Source organism: Suricata suricatta, chromosome 6 (assembly GCF_006229205.1).
Source record: "Suricata suricatta isolate VVHF042 chromosome 6, meerkat_22Aug2017_6uvM2_HiC, whole genome shotgun sequence".
Classification (NCBI taxonomy): domain Eukaryota; kingdom Metazoa; phylum Chordata; class Mammalia; order Carnivora; family Herpestidae; genus Suricata; species Suricata suricatta.
The window spans coordinates 117,794,933-117,802,395 of record NC_043705.1 but is presented as its reverse complement, the minus strand read 5'-3'; the positions used below and the strand labels follow the sequence as shown (position 1 = coordinate 117,802,395).

General features: G+C 39.1%; 1 protein-coding gene across 1 annotated transcript in view; it reads right to left on the bottom strand.

Moving 5' to 3' along the window:
* Positions 1-7,463, bottom strand: part of C9 (complement C9) — a 48,392-nt gene that overhangs the window by 18,618 nt on the left and 22,311 nt on the right. The gene's annotated exons all lie outside the window — the stretch shown is intronic.

The window sequence follows — 7,463 nt, the reverse complement described above, 5'->3', positions numbered from 1 at the left end:
AAATAAATAAATAAATAAATAAATAAATAAATAAAGGAAAGCAAGCAAGCAAAAAAAGGCTTTTGCATGCACAGGAAATTACTGGAAAAATAGACAAAGCAGAGAGTGTTTGCCCTTGAGAAAGGGAACTGTGGAACGGAAATCTGGAAATCTTGAGTGGAGTAGGCTTCTATTTCCTTGAATAATCTTTTGTGATGTTCAGACTTTAACTTTTTTTTTTACCACATTTATTTTTTGCATGGAAAAAAAATTCTGAACTGAACAACCTAGTTAAAAATTAAAACTTTCAATTAGAAAATTCTTAGCCAACTTGGCAAAGGTCAGATATGAGTGGCAGGGTTGTTAGCCTCAGTGATTAAACTCTCTTTCCAGAGGTAGTTTCCACAGAGACGGTCCTCTGAGATAGACTGTCACTCCAGTCTGACTGGATCCCTGTCCTCAGTCAGTGGCCCCAGACTGGATTTCCTAGCACATACTGGGGGACTGCTCTGCACAGGGAATGCTATGGTCTGAAACTTCCCAAAACAAAATCCATATGTTAAAATCCCAGTGCCCAGTGTGATGGTAGGAGGTGGGGCCTTTGGGAGGGGCTTTCACAAGTGAGATTACTGCTCTCATAACAGTGACCCCACAGAGCTCCCCAGCCCCTTTCATGATGTCAGGATGTGAAAAGTAGGTAGCCTAAGAGAGGGCCCTACCAGATTAGCACTCTGATCTTGGACTTCCAGAACTGATGTTCTCATCTCCAGAAGTGTGAGAAATAAATTTCTGCTTTTTATAAGCTACCCTGTTTGTGGTATTTTCTCATACCAGCCTGAATGGACTCAGATAGGGAAACTAAAGTTACCATCTAATGGAAATGACTAAAATGTGTATCATTTTCATTAAAGCAAGGCATGCTGGGAAAAGTGTTCAATATAAAGGGAAAGAGTAACTTAACCATGTCATTTCCCTCCTTAAAATTTTTCAGTCTTCCCATTGCCTTTAAGAGGTAGTCTGAACTAGACTTATTCCAAGTTAATCTCTCCCTGACTGAATCTCAGCCCTGTAGACACTTTTCTATTTCCACAGTCTATGCTTCCTGCTACCACAGGGCCTGTTTCATCTGCTTTTACTTTCTGGAATGTTCTCTGACATCTTCCCCCCATCCTTCCATAAACCAAACACATACACATTATCTCACATACACACACTATACAGCTTTACCTAGTTAATTCCCACTCCTATTTTAAGTCTTAGCATAAACATCACTTCTTCAGGGGGGAGGGGTCTTTCCTAATCCTACAGGCTAGCAAATTTGTTTTCTGCAAGCTGTCATGTCTCTTATAGTAAAACAAAATGAAAAACCTTTTCTTTTATGATTGCTTATTTAATAGACTTTCAGATGGTAAGTTCCAAAAAGTCTGGAAACATATCTATCTTATCCACACACTACTACAGATGTGCCACTTGGTAAAGTGTCTGTCAGAGAGTAGAAGCTAACAAAAATGTATTAAATTAAATATGCAGGGCCAATATAGCTAACAATAATAACTAATATTTATTGAGTGTTTACTGTGCCAGAGGCTGTTAAAAGTGGTTTATGTAGGGTTAGACATTTAATTTCTTATCTTTAAGATAATTTCTGTAATTTTCCCCATTTTACCAACAAGAAAACACAGGTTAAGAAATTTGTCCAAAGTCACACAGCTAGGAAGTGGTCCATCAAGCACTGAAACCCAGAAAGCCTGATTCCAGGGCTGAGCTGTTAATTCCAATGCTACACTGCCCAGAGGGCTGGACAAATTTTGACTAGTAAAATAAAGAGTCATGGGAAATGTTGCCTTGAAATTAGCCTTGAAAAATGAGTAGGATTTCTGTTGCCTTGGGATCTAAGGCTAGTGGAAGTATTGTTGGGTGAACTGGGGAAACCCCAGGCCCTTGGGCCTTGACCCAACCCATCAGGAGGGAGTCAGGGAAGGTCTTGGTCTTGACTGGAGAAAGAATTCAATGACAGATGCTCAATGCCGTGGGTGAGGGGCACAAACGGGAATGTTTGTTAAAGTGAAAGGTACATTCTCTAGATAGGAGAGCAGGTGAGCCCAAGAGAGAGAGATAGAGTGAGAGAGAAAGAGAGAGAGGTGCACCCTGGGGGTCGGGTTTCTATCTTTTATTGATAGTTGTTAACTGAGGGGTGGAATATGGCCAGAAACAGGGCTTTGTGTTTTTTCTTCCTAATTGAGTCCAGGGTTTCCTGTCATGTCACCTGCCATCTTGGGCCTGCCTGGTTTTATCCCGCTTCATCTGGAGTACTGGCAGGATAGGCTTCTGACCTTCTTATAGTCCTCATGACTTCCTTGTTGCTGAGCTAATGTTTCCTGTTAAAACCTAACAGCTTACTCTAACAGAAGAAACTGAAGACCATTCTACTCAGTCCTCAGTGCCGGGAAGTGCCAATGGTGAACAAAATGGCACCAGCAAACTACTCCCTAACTTTTCTGGAAGACTGAGCTCTTATTAGCTGCTGTGCTCCAATTGGCTGCAAGATGAGGGTGGTGTAATCTGTAGGCACCTGCACGTATTCCTGACATGGCTAGAAAGAAACTGGCACTGGCAGAGACCAGCTTAGCAGTGTGGAGGGTTGCTTACAGGTGTAAGAGGATGGTGGTCAGGGTGTTAGGAGGCTATTGGAAGATCCTCTCTCATTATGCCAGGATGACAGTAGTGAGTAGAGTCTGAAACAGTGAAGTGAAGTGGACTCTAGAAAGCCCAGAGAAAGAAGCTGGGTTGAAAAAGGCAAAAAAACAAAAAAACAAAAAAACCCCATATAACCATTTATCCAAAAAGAAGTCTGAACTTGATGACAGGCCTTCAGAGATGGACCAATACTGGGAATCATCATGAAGAAAGAGCAAAAATCTTTGCAGAGAGATCAAGAGGCAAGATTATAGAAAGCAGGATGATACAAGGATAGAAGCAAGTTTCTTTTTTTTTTTAATTATTTTAAAAATTTATTTTGAGAGAGAGAGCTTGCATGCAAGCGGGCAAGAGGCAGCAGAAAGAGAAGGAGAGAGAGAATCCCAAGCAGACTCTGCATTGTCAGCCCAGAGCCAAATGTGGGACTTGTTCTCACCAACTGTGAGTTCATGACCCGAGCAGAAATCAAGAGTTGGACACTTAACCGACTGAGCCATCCAGGCATCCTGCAAGTTTCTTTATGAAAACCAAAATAACTAGATGTGGAGAAGCTGAAATTAGAGAGAAGGGCAAAGGTGCTCCAGAAGGCCATGCACAATTTAAGGGTCAGTTCAATCTCTCTGTATAAAAGTTTATCCAGTTGAGGCTTCTTGAAAAGAAAGAAACATTACTTCTGGCACTGGGAGTGGAAGAAATAGAATACGACCAATAAATATTTCAGAATTCAAATTGAAAGGAAGAGATGAGATAGTGACTGTAAATAAAAGGTAAAAAGGGAAAACTGTTAGAACACTAAGACTTTGTGCAGATAGATAATAAAACCAAATATTATTTATTATTACTAATGCCTTATCTCGCTAATTAAGAGAAGGAACTAGAAAGAACAGACTGCCTGCAATCTCAGGAGCCGCCCTCAGCCTAATTGTTTAGCTACTAAATTTGGGGGTAACCTGAAATTTAGCTATACAGTTCTCCACTATTTTCAAGAGATCATTTTCCCTGCCCATGTCTTAAATATTAGTGTGCTCTAGGACCTCATTCCTATGTTCTTTTCTCTTTCATTGTACGCTTTCTGGATGATCTCAAGAACTCTCAAGATTTTAATGATCATCTATATGCTGATGATTCCTAAATTTCTGCCTCCAATTCAGATCATTCTCTCTCCCCTCACTTTTATATAATCTACTCTTTGCAGGACAACTTCATTTAGATGTCACACAGACCCTCGCACTCAAAATGATCATCATTCAAATCATTATCTTCTTCTTGGAATTGACTTTGACTCTGCTGTTGGCTCCTTGACTTCTCGCATCTTTTTTGGTGGCCTATCATCATCCAGTGGGGGGAGGGAATCTCCTTTGACTTTCTGTCTCCGTACTTTACATCCGTGGTGAGTTTACTTTGTTATGTAAGATCAACTGGGACGAAAATAGATACCAAAGAACTGGGTCTCCAGGGGGCCCAAGAGTAGGTTTGTGGTCATAAATATGGGTGAGAGCTGAGAGATTGATCAGCTGCAGTGAGGCAAAGGGTTAAGTGTTTGATTTCCTGATGTTCAAATTTTAGAGACAGCACTGTTTTAGTAAACACAAGTTAAGGATGTGGCTCCAGATATGAGTGACTGTCGTAGAATAGATACAGAATGTTAAGATGCAACAAGAAGTTATTGGCAGCCACAAGATATAAGAGTCACCCAGGGTTTTGGCAAGATTTGGGCAGGAAAGGATGATTATAATCCAAGTGGTCTCATAAATCTTACATATTTATGATTATCCAGTTTAAAGAAAATTGTAATGAAAACTTGATACCTGATTTACAAATTGTGATTTTCAACAACAAAAGTGGAGAGGACCAGAAAAATAAGTGAAAAGGAACTGATCCGTACATGTAACCACCAGTGTTTTTTTCCCCATAATTGCAGGGGCTTCAGTGGTTCTTGGTCATTACTTCTGACTTACAAAGTAGTCAGTAAACCTTGGCATGCAATGTGACTGCTAATTACACATTTCATTGTAACTAAGTCTTTTACTAATTATATTGTTAAGAAAGAATAATACAAATATTTATTGACTGTTTGGTATGTGCCAGTAATTTCGTGAGTGTTTTAGACTCATTTATCTTTACAAGGCAGGCACCATTATTTCTTTTCTACAGATAAGTAAACTGAGGCATGATGAGGATAAATAATATGCCCAAGATCTCACCAGTGCTTAGGGGCAGAACTGGGGTTCCAACCTATGCAGTGTGTTCTAGAATCAGAGCCATGTTTGTGATAAGAGGCACTGAGAGAGTGTGAAGGTATCAGGGAAAGATGACTTTATTAAGAAATACTCCTTATATCATGATAGGCCAGTAAAATTCTTTCAAAAAATAAAAGACAGTAAATTATTGTCAATGAGTAGCTACAATAGGATTTAAAAAATGAATTCATCCAATAAAAGTTTGTTGAGCATATTCCATATACATATATTGAGTTGGATATTAGTATGATAGACTATAAGGAAGTGTAAAACAAATTCTTTGCCCTCAGATGTGAGATAAATAAATAAATATATATATAAATACACACATGATGGAATATTACTTGGCAATCAAAAAAGAATGAATCTTGCCATTTGCAACAATGTGATGGAACTAGACATAAGCCAGTGAGAGGAAGATAAAAATCACATGATTTCACTCATGTAGAATGTAAGAAGCAAAACAGATGAACATAGGGGAAGAGAAGCAAAAATAAGATAAAAGCAGAGAGGGAGGCAAAGGGTAAGAGACTCTTCAATACAGAGAACAAACTGAGGGTTCCTGGAGGGGTGTTGGGTGGGGGACGGGCTAACTGGGTGAGGGCATGAAGGAGGCACTTTTTGGGATGAGCACTGGGTGTTATATTTAAGTGATGAATCACTAAATTCTATTCCTGAGACTATTATTATACTATATGTTAACTAACTTGGGTTAAGATAAAATAAAATAAAATAAAATAAAATAAAATAAAATAAAATAGAAAGAGAAAAAAATGAAATAACAACAGGAAAAAATGTGTTCTTTACTTTCAGTTACTGTAATAATATGCATGAAAAAAGAGGTAAACTATTACATTGACTATTAGAAAGTGCAAAAAGAAATTCTTTCTGAGAAGTCAAAATCGAGATTTCCACTTAGATTCTTCTCTGTATGACAGAAACGAACTTGGCTGTTTCCCAAGCCTATGGCAGATGAGAGTGGGGGGAGCACCGGCAGTTGCAGCGCCAAGAAGGTGATTTGGGGACTTGAGTCCCCAGCTAACTCCATCAGCACCCCCCCCGCCCCCCCACTGACATCAACAAAAAATCCTGGTCCACATCCAACGCATTTGGTTACAGGATGCTGCTCCCAGCTCCCCTGGGGGTGTAAGTAATATACAGGGTAAGCAACACATCTCCTTTGTAAAATCAGAACTGCTCTGAGTGCTCTGGAACCCATCTGTTTCCAGGGTTGTGAATAAGAGAAAACACTGTATTTGCTCTCCAAATGTGGCTTTTTCAGTCCCAGCCAACGTCCCAGCCCTCACCATCTTGTGTCACTCACAGCCAATCCCAGCCCTACGGAGAAGCTAAGTCACAGTGATGAAGATAGGGAAATTGTGACTCGGACCTGAGAAATTAAGTAAGACAACAAATCCTTCTTCCATCAGCAATGACGAAGGTCACCTTATCTTTGGTATATTCTTTTTTTTTTAAGAAAGTGAAACATTTGCAATACTCTTTAGAAAGACTGTCTTTCCCTCAAAAAAATGTGCTTACAGAGGTTAATCCTGGCACTGAGAGGAAAGATCAACAATCCAACATGTTCCATGAAATTTGGGGAGAAAACGGATTCTATTCTGGACTTACTCATACAACAAAATAGGATGATGTGGTTGCATATGAAAAAAAAAATGCCAGCCAAATAGTCCAGACTTTAAACTCTGCAGTATTCATGGGATAGCATGATCACTTCAGATTTCAATGGGTAGGTGTTGTTTTACAACATTGTTAAAAATAAAAGAAATCTCAACTGCATTTACTTAAAAGTGTATGTGTTTTTGAAACCACTGTGAGTGACAATAGTAATAAAAGACTCGGTGAAAACTGAAGAAAGCAAACTTGATGGGTCACCCATCAGACTAGGTAAGAAAACATATTATTGTAGCTTCTGGTTCAGAATAAGCCAGTTATTGCTCTTTATTATATCTTACTTAGACCAAGTCTCTCTAAAAAGTGATAAATACTAATCCTTTAGATGCACAGGTCCAGGTTGGGATGGTTCTAGAGAATTTAGGTGACTTTTAGGAAGGTGGGCACGTTTGGGGTGGCATTGTGTAGGGTAAAAGTCATTTTAAGAAATAGCCTTACAAGAGCTAGAGAGGTGTGAAGTTACTGAAAAGAGCCATTCACATTAGTCAAGCAGGCTTTACCAAGGGGAATGTTGGAGGAAAAACAAATATAAAGATGGGTTTTCACTGGTAGGCTAGCAAAAAAGTGATCTTAAATAGCATGCAAGCAGTGTACCCAGTACTTAAATCAGAATTAATTGAAATTTTAGTCTTATCAGGACCTTAGATGATTCTCTTTATGGACTCTATCGCTATGGGCACATTACTGAGGATAGGTTGTAGACCACTGTGTATTTTCGAAAGAGATTGAAGTCACACCCCTTTTTCTTTAAGTCCGTCTTATATTCACATCAAATTCTTATTCTACTGAACTTTTCAAATTATTTAGTATTAACCTTATTAAGGTAGCTTTTCAGCTAAATGCTGGGCAATGTGT